This window comes from Rutidosis leptorrhynchoides, chromosome 8 (assembly GCF_046630445.1).
Source record: "Rutidosis leptorrhynchoides isolate AG116_Rl617_1_P2 chromosome 8, CSIRO_AGI_Rlap_v1, whole genome shotgun sequence".
Classification (NCBI taxonomy): Eukaryota; Viridiplantae; Streptophyta; class Magnoliopsida; order Asterales; family Asteraceae; genus Rutidosis; species Rutidosis leptorrhynchoides.
Genome location: NC_092340.1, coordinates 329,010,694 through 329,028,002, shown reverse-complemented (window position 1 = coordinate 329,028,002; position 17,309 = coordinate 329,010,694). Strand labels below are relative to the sequence as shown.

At 32.1% G+C, this 17,309-nt stretch overlaps 1 pseudogene; it reads left to right on the top strand.

Annotated features, from left to right (window-relative positions):
* The first annotated feature begins 5,130 nt into the window (after positions 1 to 5,130).
* Positions 5,131 to 17,309, top strand: part of LOC139864492 (cysteine-rich receptor-like protein kinase 15) — a 47,222-nt pseudogene continuing 35,043 nt past the window's right edge.

The window sequence follows — 17,309 nt, the reverse complement described above, 5'->3', positions numbered from 1 at the left end:
AACTATTAATTCGGATAGCATATTAAATGAAAGACAGAATAGACATTTTAACAATAAATTTTAAATTGAACATTTTTTGGGAGAGCCATTTTTTCGAGATGTAGAAGAGTATTTTTTTTAAACCACTTGAGCATAGCTCAGTGACCACCTAGTTTCCTGCAAATTGCTAAGCAATTAATAGTATCTAAGCACATTGTTTCTAATAGATAAACACATAATGTATTAATGTACAATGATGTACAACTCATATTTAGGAGGGAGCTTCTCCTAAGTAGGACTTGATGATCGTTCCTAAGATGTCTAGATAGATTTTAGGATTATGAAAGTCCTCAAACACTTATGTGGTTTATGCGATGATTAGTTTTATATAATATGTTTGAATAGTTTTATCATTAGTAGTGTTAAACCTTGACTGATAAATAGGTTTGAAAGTGTATACTTGATCAGTCATATATACGGTCGATATGTAGCTTAGCCGTCTGTTGACCGTAGATTATCAAAGCTTAGACGGTCTATATTACAGTCCCACCGTGAATATTGATGTATGCAAGGTTTGACTAGAACAAGCTTAGACGATCTATCTCACGGTCCCACCGTGAAGATTGTCGCATGCAAGCTTTGACTAGAACGACCTTCTTGTTAGTTTATCATTGTGTAGATTGGTCGTTTGCTGAAATATATTTGCATAATTTTTGTTCGTGTTTATCTGTTTTTAAAACAGAGGATTGTCCCGTGCTCGAATGAGCTAATGCATGAGTAGAGTTGACCAGATTTCCATCAATGTCTAACCCAAGTAATTGCTTTCTATTTTTTATTTCGTTCATACAACCAGCTCACGTATCATCTGTGGAATCGGTTTCTATTATCAAGAAATCTTTTGATTCGGGATTATATAATGTTGGAAGGTATTGTACTGATTTATTAATTTTTTGTACTAACTCAGTGTCGGATTGTGACCAATCCCACTTACTTTTTTTGGGGAGTTTTTTTCTATAAAATTCTTCTTTCTTTAGCTAAATTTTTTAGAAAACTTTGTTCTGCGATATAGTTCAAACATCCAAGGAATCTGTTGATTTGTTTTCGATTTTCTAATTTTTCAGGAAAAAGATTTAACTTTTCTTGTGTAGTATTAGTTAAAGTAATCACTCCGTTTTTTGTAATGTTTAATCCTAGATATACAACTTCCGTTTGTAAAAGTTTTGATTTTCTCTGAGATAGATTTATGCCTTTTTCTTTTATTCTTTGTAGAACTCTAAAAACTGCATTGATGTGTACCTGCTCATTTCCATTAGTAAAAACTATAATATCATCAATAAAACAAGACATATTTCTTCTAATCCTTGCAAACTATTATCCATGAACCTTTGAAAAGTTGATGGTGCTTGTTTTAGTCTAAATGGTAGAACATTCCATTCGTAATGCTTTTGAGGAGGGCAAGAAAAAGCTGTTAAAGGTTTAGTATCCTCGTCTAGTCTTAATTGCCAATATCCAGATTTTGCATCAAAAGTTCTAAAGAATGTACTCTCTTTTATTTTTTCTAAAATGTAGTCTTTTCGAGGTAATTTGTATGAATCTCCGATTGTCGCTTCATTCATTTTTTTATAGTTTATAACCATTCTTTTTTTTCCTCGTTTTATTTCGTTTTTATTTTCTACATAAAAAGCGGGTGCTGAATGCGGACTCTTACTCTCTCTTATGATTCCTTTTTTAAGGAGGTTTTGACATTCTTCTTTAAATTCTTTTACATCTTTTATACTATAAGGTATATTATTTGGTATATTTATTTCATGTTGCGGATTTTTTAGTTTTATTGGGATTAATTGATTGTTTGTGTTTTTAATAGCTAGAGGGTTCTCAATACATATTTCTTTTAATGTTTCTTCCAAGTTTTCATTGGATATTTCAACTTTGTGATTTCTACCTCTAAATTCTTGAACAATTTTTCCTATTATATTTTTAAATGTTGTTACAACATCGATCGTAGCTATTTTAATTCTTTCTTCTTGATTCCATGATTCTAAATATGTAAAAACGTTTCCTGAAGTTTTATGGAGTATAAAATTTAATAAGTCCATGGGAGAAAGGTTTTTTAATTCTTGTGTTAATTGTATTTACGCACTCATCTTGTTACTCCAATCTTGTATTTTTCATCTATATTTGTTTCACAGTCGATGTTTAAAATTTCGTCATTTGTTTTTATTATAGGTACCTTAGGTATATATTGGGATGGTATATGTTCCCATCTATTCATTTTATTCTTAATCATACCTTGTTGATATAAATAATTTTCTGTTGGTGATGATGGCTTATAGTCAAATTGTCTTAAATTTTCTTCTTCAATATTTGATTTTTCACGTTTTTGAGCAAAGTTATATTGTGTATAGGGGTTTTCTTCTTCTGAACTATAATCGAATACTACATCTGTTTCTTCATTTGTTTCAGGTATGTCTAGAGCTGCCATAAGTTTAGTTAATGTTTCTACTTGTTCTTCTAGATTAAACATATTTTAAGATTCGAGTTTAGAGATATACCTGAGATTTTCTTCTTGATTGTTCTTGATGCAGAATTATGAAAATGTAATCGTTTATCTTGAATCGTGACGTTAAGATCTGGTACCAGTATTTTTCGTACTTTCGTTGATGTGGAATTGTTGTTTTAAATTGATTAACGGATCGTAAGGATCTAGATGTTAATATAATTTTTATACGGACAGTTCACAGTTCATGATAATGATAACAATATGCATATTTTAATGAACTAGTTGAAATTGAATATAGAAATTGAATTTGATAATTGAATATAAAGTCTCGATTGTGTAGACATGAATGACAAGGTGACAGAATTAATTAATCGTATAGCCTAACAATATGTTCAACATATAAGTCCAAGAGTCCATCCTTTTTCTAAAACTAATTGGTGATAGAAGGACTTCCCATTAGACTTATATGCATACATTTATTTTGTCTCATGGCCAATGTAGGACAAATTCCCAATACGCCCCCTCACATCGAGGCGTGGAACAGTTATAGCATCGACGGCACACACATGGGGGCCTGACTAGGACTCACTTTGTAAAACCGCTTACCTGAGGCTCTGATACCATGACAGAATTAATAAATTGTATAGCCCAATAATATGTTCAACATATCCAAGAGTCCATCTTTTTTCTAAAACCAATTGGTGATAAAGGGACTTGCCCTTATACTTATATGCATACATTTATTTTGTCACATGACTGATGCGAGATAACTTTCCAATACAAAGGTATTTATTATGAGTGATGCAGAGATTTGAATATGATTATGAATACGGAGTGATACTTTCGATATCTATATTTATAATAAATGATATGTATACAATCGTATTCTGTATATGTGGATGTATATAATAAATGAAGTGTCTACTATAGGGATAGATGTCGCTATTCAGAATCAGTTACGACTCAACGACGATAGATCTGCTATTCAGAATTTAAAAGACTCAACAGAGAAAACCAGTGAGGTTTATTATCAAATATAACCTGCTCCAAACATTACAACTGTGGTCTCCTTATATAGAGGAGCTGTGACACTATTTACAGATGCCCTGAGATCTACACACTATTGTTAGTCTTCAAGACATGACTGCTATGGCCTGAGCACTAGACTTTTTTAAGCACAAACCGTACACGTTCGACTACATTATTGATTCCTATGACTCACATGGCATACACACTTATTATACGTATTTATAACTATGGCCTACACACTTAATACATTACATTATTGATATTTTTTTCTATGGCCTACGTGGGACCTACTTCTTTATTATCTTTGTCTGTAATCTGTAGGTGGTGGTTAGTGGTGTTAGGTGGTGGTGGTGGGTGGTAGTGGTGGTGGTGGGTGATTCGGGGTGGTGGTGGTGGGTGGTGCTGGTGGTAGGTGGTGTTGGGTGGTGGTGGTAAAATAACAATTATATCCTTATCACTTTATAACAATATGAATTGCGGAACATGGTAATATGATGAACTATCACTTGATGTTTAAGATGAATGGTTGAGATCGCTTCTTCCCGCTTCCCCCAATTGATTACTTCCCCATTGATCCTGCCCCCCCACATACACATACATACATACATACATACATACATACATACATACATATATATATATATATATATACACACATAAGCGTATATACAGTATCGCCCACCTTTTATCGGTGATGCCACCATCGAAGTTCATGACGATATTTAGATCCATCGTCTGAAATCACAACCACAAGCCGAATCGAGTGAAATGGGTGTTGATTATTGAGATTTCATCCTCCGTTGTCGCTGACGGCGTTACCACCACCGCCAAAGTTTGAAATCTTGATCAAATTTTATTACTCGTTAATATTTGTTGATCTTCTTTTCCGTGGAACTCAGTTTGATCAAATTATATCATGCTCAATTTGTAAACTAATTAGTGAATTTAGGTGTTTATTACTAGGGTTGGAAGTTGGAGAATTGGGGGGTTTACCAGTAGCATACAAGTGAAAAAGCAGATGGTTTTGAAAACCATATTGACATAAACACCTTCATGTACACTGAACATGTGCTTATTTAACGACACTAACCTAATCGGTGTTAGTTATATAACCAACGCTATGCGTTTTGAAAATCATATGGACTACCAATATAATTTTAAAAAGATAGAGACTATCGGTATAATTTTGGATAAACTACAGAAACCAATGGTATAATTAACTTCTACGTTTAGTTCGTTTTACTTGCTAGTGTATTATGAGAAGTGTGAAAATTTGGAGAAATAATGTCCTAATCCTACTCTCACATCTGTTTTCTTATCTTCATGAAAAAATTGTGCTTAACTAATCATTGACATAGAGCATACATAACAAAATTTAACCTTCATTATATGGATGACGGAACTAGTTACTTACACTATTTCCAACCGTGCCTGTGATATCACAGACAGTTGTGCGCTTTTTGGCCAAAAAGTAAAAACTGCATGTGATATGGTACTGACATATTTTAACCATTGTGTCAGTTTCTTGTGTCAAATATTGGGTATAGTGATATAGTAAAATCAAATTGAAAATTGGGTGCGAAAAAATAAATTAATAATAAAATATATATATTTGTTAAATCATGATATATTGGTTGAAGAATGAAGTCACGGAACCTCCAAAATTCGTCAATACCATAACTGACGCTGCATGTTTTGACAAACTAACGCCTGGTTATATCCGTTACTTTTCGTCAGTTATATCCACATCATCTAACGGAAGAAAACAAACGCCTGGTTATGTTTTGTCTTATTGACATTGTATTTGTTTTTGGCGACGTGTCATTTCAAAGATGGCATGTGATACATCATCAAAATACATACAAATGCATATTTTAACAAGTATTTTGACAATGTACTCGATGTAATTAATTAGGTACACACTTAACCCGAAAACATAATACAATGAAAGTAAAAGTAACCTGCAGATACATTCAAACCAATAGTTCATTACAATTAGTCAACAATGCTGGCTAAACCATATATATGTATTGATCATGTCTAAGAAGAAACGTGTATAGACCATAAACTTATCGGGTCTTTTACTCCTCTGTATCTGCATACACCATTTTGAACCAGCTAGTACACAAAAAATGCTGAACCTCCCAGAAAAACATTTCATATTGTTCTCTATAATTTGTATATTTTATTATCAGTACCAGCAGCTTAGCTCAGCCCGAATTTTTTTCTTATTACTGTAATAATACTTCAAACTACACCACAAACAGTATGTACAAAAGTAATCTAGACACTGCTCTATCCATCATGCCAACTACCAACCCCGGGTTAGGTTTCTACTATATCTCTGTAGGCCAAGGATCAGATATAGTCAATTCTGTTTCGCCTTGTCGAGGTGATGTCAATCTGGATGTATGTCAAAGTTGTGACGACCCGGCAATTTTCGACCAAATTTAAACTTAAACTTTATACGATTTCGACACGATAAGCAAAGTCTGTAATGTTGAGTCTCAAAAATTTTGAAGCGATGTTCATATATTCAATTGACCTTCGACTGCTCTCGACGATTCACGAATAATTAATTGTAAATAGATATGTGTGTGTGTGTGTGTATATATATATATATATATATATATATATATATATATATATAAATGGTAATTGAAATTATAATTTGAAATATTATATGTTATTGCTATTAAAAATTTAATTATGTAAAATAAAATAAAAATAGGTTATTATAATAATTATTATTTAAAATATATCTATATATATAAATAAAGTATAGATGTTAAATGATTGTAACACTCATTTGATATCCCGATTGATATTAAGTAAGTTAAATTCAAACGTATATGATTTTAAAATAAACGGTGATTCGAAAATGAGTTCCATAAATTTTAGACTTATTAAAAATATATTTAGAAACTATTTATTGAGTTTTAATTTTTTTTTTTTATATTTTACTTGGGGTTGGGAGTGAATAATTAATGTAATTTTTATTTAATAGTTAATGACTGAATTTTTACCTTAATGACATAAATAAATAAAAATAATTATTGTAAAAATTTGGGATTTTTCCGAAGACCTTTATCCGTCACTGTTTAACAACGAAACGCGAAACCTATTCCGTAAAAAGAATAGTAAATGGCGGCTTTCTAACTTAAAGTGTGATCATTGTTTAATATTCTATTTATTGCTTTATCATTATGTCAAAGTTTTGTACAGTTTATTTGTTTGCTTTATGTTAAAATATTATTATTGGTAATCAGTGCTATAATTACATGAATTATATAGATATATTGCGTACATGAAATACCAACACAAAACCATCTCTTTCAGTTTACTGTTTTTTTATATATTATATCATCATCTAACTTATTATATATGACTTATACAAAGATATGAGAATCATAAAAACCATAGCCACTAATTTTCTTTCTATCTAATTTCATGTCCAAACCGCCACCACCTACTATCATCACCACCAATAATCCGTTGACCACGACCACCTCTATTAACACACCACCATTATTCATCTCCGTAAGCTCCTGCTGCTAGTATACTTGTTGTTTGTAAACCATCAAAACAAATCACCATACACCATCTTTTCTTTCTTCTTCCCTTTGACATCTACCATCGTGATTTTTTTTTTATCATTATCACCACTCAACCATCCTAACTAACTAATGAACCATAATCAAACCCACCTGTAAATTACTATTTCTGTTCGACAACCCCACGAACACCATGATCACTACAACAACTTGAAACACCATCATCAAGACTCATTCCGTTTGATTCGATTCTTATTTTTTTTTTCTACTTTTGATTATGAAACAAGGACCATCATCAAGTACACCATTGATATCTTTAATTGATGCAAATGGGTCTATGTACCGGCTGAAAACCTACCACCCTCATATCATCGTTAATCACCTAAACCCACTTGTGGTTTACTCGTTTTCTTTTTCGATTTAAATTCAAAACCACACGAACCCATTTACTGCTACTACTACGCGTTCCCTTGTCGCTATTACTCTCATCTGTTTTTTTTCTTCTTAGACTCAAATCACCATCACTATTATTATTATTATTATTTTTTTTTTCTTCTCCTTCGTTAACTATTTCTGCTTTAAATCGAATCAAACCACCTTCAATAACACCACGTTACTATTTCAGTTTAATCTGTGACTAGAATGATACAGATTAAATAATAATAATTGATGGTAACATGATTTCGGATGAGATTGAGATTATTAAAGTGATAAAGATGATAAATTTCGATATCACCTTTTAACATATATTAATATTCAAATAAGCCATGTGAAGTTGTGAAAACTTTATTTAAACCCCACTTGCTACTGTACAGTTTCCGCATATATGATGTTCAAGTTGAAATCTTTTTCATTTGTTTCTGTTATCGAACGGGCTTCACACCCAAATCCAGAAGAACAACTCCTTAATATGCTGTTGGGCTTACTTATTTAACTTGGGCTGTGAATTTAAATTAAACTTGGGCCAAGGTTCATATTTTGTTGAGATGTGGATTGATTTTGTTATTGGGCCGAGACCCAGTGGTACTTGCTGCAAAAAAAAAAAAAAAAACGATGGAATATGATATTACATAATGATGTTGTGATGTTATGATCATGATAAAAGGATGATGATGAATTTATGATGAAATGAAGTAGATGATGTATGTGTCGATTAGTTTACCATAAGAAGAAAAAGAACTAAATAGATATAGATTATATACTTTTATTTCGGGGTATAAATCATAAAAGTAAGGATAGACGGATGGTTAAAGGGTGTTTTGGGTTAGCGAGAGGTCGCGGGTTCGGGTCCGGGCCAAGGCAGTTTGTGTTCTTTTTGAAGCCTTTTCTTTTAAGGTAGTAATACTATATTTATTATTATTTTATTATTATTATTATTATTATTATTATTATTATTATTATAAGTATTAGTATTATTATTACTAATCAAATACACCTTTTATTTATTATTATTAATATTATTTTACCAAATAAATATTTATTATATAAATATATTTAAATACATATGACATAACTATATTAATATTTTTGTAATAAATACTAATTATGTATCTAAAGTAAATAGAATAAAAATAGTTAATTAATAAAGCATATAACTTACTAAAATAACAAACAATATATAAACTTGTTCGATTACAATTATGTGTGTTAATATATAAATGATATAGGTTCGTGAATCCGAGGCCAACCCTGCATTGTTCAATATCGTCATATGTATTTTTACTACAAAATACAGTATTGTGAGTTCATTGATTCCCTTTTACTCTTTATATTTTTGGGACTGAGAATACATGCGCTATTTTTATAACTGCTTTATTAAATGCTTTTGAAATATATTTTGAACTGCGAATACATGAAATGCTTTTATAAATGTTTGACGAGATAGACACAAGCAAAACATTCCTCGAATGAATTACTATGCAGACAGAAGTTCTGCGAATTATTATTGAATTATGTGGACATGATAATTGCCACCATTGAATTATGTGGACATGATAATTGCCACCGTTGAATTATGTGGACATGATAATTGCCACCATTGAATTATGTGGACATGATAATTGCCACCAATTGATATGAATGTATGTATCGAGAGAATGATTTTATACACAGGTTATGTGTATGTTATTTTTGTGCACGAGATATGTGTACGGTTACTAAGATTTATGAAAGATGATTTCGTACACGGGAAAGGTGTACTGTATTTAAAAGATATCGCATGTACATTACAGGTGGGTATAGGATTCGGGCCCATTTGTACCATGCAGCATTTAACTCTTGTGGTCTATTAAAATGATGAATTTTATTGTTTTATGATAAAACCTATGAACTCACCAACCTTTTGGTTGACACTTGAAAGCATGTTTATTCTCAGGTACGAAAGAAATCTTCCGCTGTGCATTTGCTCATTGTAAAGACTTTATTTGGAGTCGATCATCGCAATGGAATCAGATGTTGGTGACTTCGTCCAGACGGATTAGGACGGGGTATGACAAAAGTTGTCTCAATGACTCTATTATTAAATTGAGACAACTTTGTCCTAACCAAAAGGAAGCATGGGGCTACCATGACTTCTGTTTTTTTAAAATACTCAAACCTAACTATATTGGGGCAAACTGCTAGTATTAGGTCTTATGTGTATTTCGCTAATCCCCAAAACGCGAGTGATGTTGATCAGTTCAATGGGGATCTTGGACTATTGTTGACTATTTTAAGAAGAGATGCAGCAGGTGGTGGTTCGTTTAGGAAGTTTGCAACTGGGAATACGACTGGGCCAGGTTTCTCTAATAATATCTACGCGCTTGTACAGTGTACTCCAGATTTATCAGATTCGCAATGCAATAGTTGTTTGGAAGATTTGATCAATAGGATAGGAGACCTTTTTAATGGAAGAATTGGTGTGAGAATATATGTACCTATGTGTAATTTGAGGTATGAAACATTTAAGTTTTACAATCAGAGTACTACTAATGTGGTCATCCAGCCACCGTCAACCTCACTACCACCGTCAATACAACCACCACTGTCAGCACAATCAGGTATGTATTGTGATATTATATTTTTAACAAAATGCATTTATGTTGGGTACTAGTAACAAGTCAGAATCTTAGTTATCGATGAAAAATGTTTAATATCAGGCCCGGCCTATTGGGGGATCAAAGTGATCCTTTGAAAAATGTTTCAAAGTGATCATATGGAAGTCCAGATTTTTAAAAAGCCTGGCCCAAGAGTAATAAACCCATACCCTGAAGTTTTCACAACAGTTTAATGGATCTGTACTTCCAAATTATATTGCTCTTTTTAAACATGGTGAAATGTATGTTTATTTGCCAAGCGATGTGGGAATAGTACATAGTGACAATATGAAATATGATATTCCCATTTATGTGCACCCATAAAAAAAAACACGTTAGTTCACCTAGCTTGAGAAACAACAACAAAATCCAATACCACATAAGCGGTGTATGAGAAGGTGAGATGTAGACAATCCTTCCCCTATCAAGACAAATCATTTCTCAACACAGAGTGAAAACACTCTCAAAAGTAGAGAAAATCATCCCTCTCTCTATTCGACGGATAGAGAGATTGCTTCCGAGTGGACCTCCGGCCAATAAGTAGGAAAAAAACTTTAGAAAAATAAAATAAATAAATAAAATAAATAAATTAAGTTGAGACGTCATTAAAATGGTAAAATCAAATTTTCATGGGTTTTAAATCCTGCCTTAAATTTAATTTAGGCTTCAAGAGTCAGTCAAGTCGATAATAAATCGACGCTTGCTGTCGACCCAATAACTAGAGCCGATGTTTGAAGTGGTGTTTGAACTTGTAATTGTAATACTATGTTCATGTATTGTAAACATTTTAATGTATTAGTGACAAAAATAATTATGAGTTGCATAGATTGACTATGTTCCAACTTTTAAAAGTGAGTGTATTATTTGTCTATAGGGGCACTTTTTTTAGACCCGCTCAGGGCACACCGGGAAACATAGGACCTCACAACACAAGTATGAAATATAAAGAACAATTGAACAAACAATGATTCAATAATGTATATTGTAACAATACACAATTACAATCAAGAATAGTTTTAACAGTAGAGGTGCTTTATAATGCATAGAGCCTCAACTAATTTTATTACAAGGTTTATATATGAATGACTAATTTCAAGCATGTTCTCTGTCTTCCTAATATCATGCATAAGCCCATATAATAGTGATTATTCAAAATGTTAGTTGGTACCGTAACTACAATTAAGCATGCTAGAATAGCTCTTGAAACGTTCTAAGCAGTGAAAAACTTTCTCTTTAAAAATATGGCATTGTAGCATTCTTCACTTTACTCTGCAAAATGTATGTACTTTGTATTGTTGCAGACTATTGTCCTTAATACTTAAATTTCCAGAATTTAACACTTAGAGATCACTAGTTGTGGAGCCCTCGCTTCGCGCCGGGGGCTCCGTTTTGAATGCGAGTTAAAAAAAAGCCTTGATCTATTTTGTAAAAAAGAATTTTTTTTGACATAACATTGAAGGGTTGTTCCTTTTGTGAAAGTTGCTTCTTTTAACGTTCGGGTTTTATTTTTTAAAAAAAAAAAAATAGTAAAGTGGGGGTTCGATTTGTATTTTAATAAAAGTTAGTGGGTTAAGTTTGTGAAATTTGAAAAAATTTTACGTATAAAGTGGGGGTTCGATTTGTATTTTAATAAAAGTTGGGGGTTAAGTTTGTGAAAATTGAATATTAGTAAAAAAAAAAAAAGTTAGTAAAGTGAGGGTTCGATTTGTATTTTAATAAAAGTTAGGGGGTTAAGCTTGTGAAATTTGGGGAAAAATACACATATAAAGTGGAGGGTTCGATTTGTATTTTAATGAAAGTTAGGGGGTTAAGTTTGCGAAAAGTAGAAAAATGAATAGTACTATTCATTTCAACTTTACCTTTTACCTAACCTCTTTTAGATATAGGTAATTAATTATATCTTCGTGACTCAAATTTTACTCATCAGATTATATCTTGTGAGTTATTTTTCTCAACAATATCCCCATATTTAATGATGTCAAAAAAACAAATACAAAAATATGCATAAAATCCAAGTAACTCATAAAGTAATAAATTAAAATTAAAATAGGACTTATTTAAATAAAGTGAAACAACTTCACTCATATTTGTGGTTTATTTTCTGGTTTCATTTCATAGTTTGAATATTTTCCTTTTTAAAATTCAATAAATATCTATTAACACGCTTAATCTCATGGATAGATATGTGAACTTAAATGAATATGTACACAAATATGGATGAGCAACTCTAATTGATATGAATATGAATATGAATGTGAATATGAATATGAATATAGCATAATCCGATGCACGTCCGATCCATTGTCATATGTATTTCTAGCTAAGTATATAAATTTATATTACGATAATACTCAAAACTACATATTTCATCCTGACACTTTCAATTATTTGCAGGCAAAAAGATAAGCAACACCGCAATCGTTATAATAGTAGTCGTTATTATTTTAACATTTGTAATAGCTTCGTTATGCATCTTTGTGAAATTTAGAAAGAAAATAATGGAAACACGACCACCATGGCTCCTCGAAAGCAGTCAGAGTAAGTTCGATGTTTGTACTTAATTGACATAACATATCAATGGATTATATTATAGAAACATAATTTTGCGAACTCACGAACTCAAACTTGCATTTTTAAATTTAACAGCATAAAAAGCAACAAAATTTCATTTTCTTATATTTAAAGTGAGAACACTGGTTAAAGAGATTTGTAACACCTCTAATTTTTCTTTTAGTTGAAACTCTGGATATGGATATTAGCACCTCTGAATCATTGCAATACAACTTTACCACAATAAAAGCAGCAACCAACGACTTTTCTGAAGATAATAAGCTTGGACGTGGTGGATTTGGAGCGGTCTACAAAGTATGAGCCTATGTTGATAGTTAGTCCACATGGTTATAGTTATAGTGATATCTTTAGTGTTTATACATGCTATCTTTTGATATATACAGGGTAAGCTTGGCAATGGATGCGAGATAGCTGTAAAGAGGCTAGCAAGGGATTCTGGCCAAGGTGACATCGAATTTAAGAATGAGGTTTTGCTAGTTGCCAAACTCCAACATCGTAATTTGGTTAGGCTGTTGGGTTTCAGTACTGAAGGAAGCGAACGACTTCTCATTTATGAGTTCGTGCCAAATGCTAGCCTTGATCAATTTATTTTTGGTAAATCCTACAAATTTTGAAACATAAATAACAATAAGGTTGTAGCATGTTCTCTCATTGTTACTAATACGGAAATGATAATGGTGACATAGATCCTACTAAAAAAACACTTCTTGATTGGGAAAAGCCGTACAATATCATTAAAGGCATTGCGAAGGGACTATTATACCTTCATGAAGATTCTCGTCTCAGGATCATTCATCGTGATATGAAAGCTAGTAACATATTACTGGATGCGGAAATGAACCCTAAAATTGCCGATTTTGGCATGGCAAGATTGTTTAAAGCTGAAGAAACTCAAGGTGACACCAATCGGATTGTAGGAACCTAGTAAGTACATTACCTTTACATACAAATAAGTACGTACATTTAATTATTTGTAGAGGTGCATTTTTTGTATCCACCTACAAAGGCCTTATGACTTGTGACACCATATGGTCAGTGGCGGAACTTGAACTCGACCACAGATGGGACAAAACTAGTGGAAGGGGATAAACACTAAAAAAAACCTTATTTTTTAGTAAAAAAAATTACTGCAATTTTTTTAAATCGAGATAGGGCAGATACCCACTATGCTCTTCCGGTGACCATGGTTGCACTTGTTTTCTTAATGGATTTTTTGACATTTAAGAATTTACAAAAAATAGAACGGTCATCACTGTAAAGGTCTTGCTATGTTTTAGAAACATAAGCTACACAACACTTAAGCATTTAGCTACAGATGCTTATTTATGGTCCATTTTATGCCCTCCTATAGTGGTTATATGGCACCAGAATATGCCATGCATGGGCAATTTTCTGTGAAGTCGGACGTGTTTAGCTTTGGAGTGCTTGTACTCGAGATAGTAACAGGTCAAAAGAATAAATCTTTTCGCAATGGAGAGAGTGTCGAAGATCTTGTTAGCTTTGTAAGTTTCCACCAACGATATCATATTTGTAGAATTAATAGGTTCATGCATCCTAAAAACATAATTGTATATGTTATCAGGCATGGAAAAGCTGGCAGAATGACATTGTATCAGATGTGATAGACCCGACACTGAAGACAGGATCAGTTTCATTGCGTGACATGATCAGAAGTATCCACATAGGGCTCCTATGTGTTCAAGAAAATGTTGTTGATAGGCCAACCATGGCTTCGGTTGTTCATATGCTTAACAGTTTGTCTGTCACACTTCCAGTACCATTAAAACCTGCATTTTTCATGCATAATAGCATTGATGCGGAATTGCCACTCCTACATGAGCATAATTCTTTGTCACACAATACCGTTTCTGTAAATGAAAGCTTCAATATCTGATTTCGTTCCTAGATAGCTACTTAAAATGTAATAAATAGGTAACACATTGCTCTTGGATTGAATTAATATTTGATTATAAATTTTGTTCATAAGTATATGCTTTTATCTGTCTTATATTATACTGTTGTTACTCATTAGAACCATGAGTTAAATGCTTATTGTTCCCTACCGAGAAAGCAAATCAAATATATGTTGAATCATTGCAAATCTTATTATTTGAACAAAACTTGTTTGAAAGTTATTTCTTTCGAGTCACTTCTATCTTTATCTCTTACGTAAAAAAGGGGGTACAGAATGGAGAATTGAAGTTAATTGAACTGTATAACACATTCGCATGTCAAAATATTGCATGCAGTTATTTCAAAACTTCCGAATCTCATATCTCATATGTGCATTATTAAATAAACTAAATCTAAACCTCAAAATCAAATTGACAAACTCAAGTTGTCACATTGTTTGGAGACAAAGGATCTACATTTTCTAGCGGTAGCGGTAGCGGTAGCGGTAGTAGTAATAATTGAAATGTCCCATTCATATTGATTATAAACGTTCCATATTAATTGATTTCGTCGCGAGGTTTTGACCTCTATATGAGACATTTTTCAAAGACTGCATTCATTTTTAAAATAATCATAACCTTTATTTTATCGATAAAGGTTTAAAAAGCATTACGTAGATTATCAAATAATGATAATCTAAAATATACCGTTTACACACGACCATTACATAATGGTTTACAATAAGAATATATTGCATCAAAAATAAGTTTCTTGAATGCAGTTTTTACACAATATCATACAAGCATGGACTCCAAATCTTGTCCTTATTTTAGTATGCAACAGCGGAAGCTCTTAATAATCACCTGAGAATAAACATGCTTAAAACGTCAACAAAAATGTTGGTGAGTTATAGGTTTAACCTATATATTATCAAATCATAATAATAGACCACAAGATTTCATATTTCAATATACATCCCATTCATAGAGATAAAAATCATTCATATGGTGAACACCTGGTAACCGACATTAATAAGATGCATATAAGAATATCCCCTATCATTTCGGGAAATCCTTCGGACATGATAAAACAACTCGAAGTACTAAAGCATCCGGTACTTTGGATGGGGTTCGTTAGGCCCAATAGATCTATCTTTAGGATTCGCGTCAATTAGTAGATTGGTTTACTAATTCTTAGGTTACAAAGCAAAAGGGGCATATTCGGCTTCGATCATTCACCCATATAATGTTGTTTCATTTACTTTTGTCTATTTCGTAAAACATTTATAAAAACTGCATGTATTCTCATCCCAAAATATTAAATTTTAAAAGTGGGACTATAACTCACTTTCACAGATTTTTACTTCGTCGGGAAGTAAGACTTGGCCACTGATCGATTCACGAACCTATAACAAATATGTAAATATATATCAAAGTATGTTCAAAATATATTTACAACATTTAATACGTTTTACTGTTTTAAGTTTATTAAGTCAGTTGTCCTCGTTAGTAACCTACAACTAGTTGTCCACAGTTAGATGTACAGAAATAAAGCAATATATATTATCTCGAATCAATCCAAGACCTCGTGTATACAAGCCTCAGGCTAGATCACAACTCAAAGTATATAATATTTTAGAATCAACCTCAACCCTGTATAGCTAACTCCAACATTACTGCATAGAGTGTCTATGGTTGTTCCGAAATATATATATAGATGGGTCGATATGATATGTCAAAATATTATATTCGTGTCTATGGTATTCCAAGATTACATAATATATTAGAATACATGTATAATACAATATGAGTTAGCTAGGATATGATTAATATAGATTTGTTACCAATTTTCACGTAGTTACAACAAGCAAAAATATCCAATCTTGTTTTACCCATAACTTCTTCGTTTTAAATCCGTTTTGAGTGTTTCAAGTTGCTATGGTTTCATATTGATATTAAGTTTATGAATCTAAACAGAAAAAGTATAAGTTTATAGTCATAAATACAGGTTACAAGTCGTTTTTGTAAAGGTAGTCATTTCAGTCGAAAGAATGACGTCTAGATGACCATTTTGGAAAACATACTTCCACTTTGAGTTTAACCATGATTTTTGGATATAGTTTCATGTTCATAAGAAAAATCATTTTCTCAGAAGAACAACTTTTAAATCTGTAACATCCCGCCTTTTTTCGTTTACTTTTCCGTTTATTTATTTAAAGTTCGTTATATGATTATAACATCCTTCGTTAATACGCGTATTTAAAATATCTCGTTTAGGTAATTCATGCACCCACAACCGAACTCGAGGGACTAGTTTCGCCAAGGGAGCAAAGATGTGACTAGCTTTTGACTAGTCAACCCCCACCTCCCTTTCTTTTTCATTTTCATTTCCATTTTCTTTTACTACTTTCACAATTTCTCTCAAACTTCATCACAAAGAATCATCATCCATTTCAAATCTAGCAAGCTTCAATCCAAACAAATTACATATTTGAAATCCTTGCAACTTCCTCTTCGATTCCATACCGATTACATCTAATTTGGGTAACTTTCTAAAAACACTAGATTTTGTGTTCTTGATGTTTTTAACTTATAAAGTTGTTAATTAGTGTCTATGGCTCAAGTCTAACATGAATATATGATTTATATGTTCGATCTTGTTATTTTTAGTAACTAGCATGAACTTGAAAGTTTGGTGTGTTTGATTGAT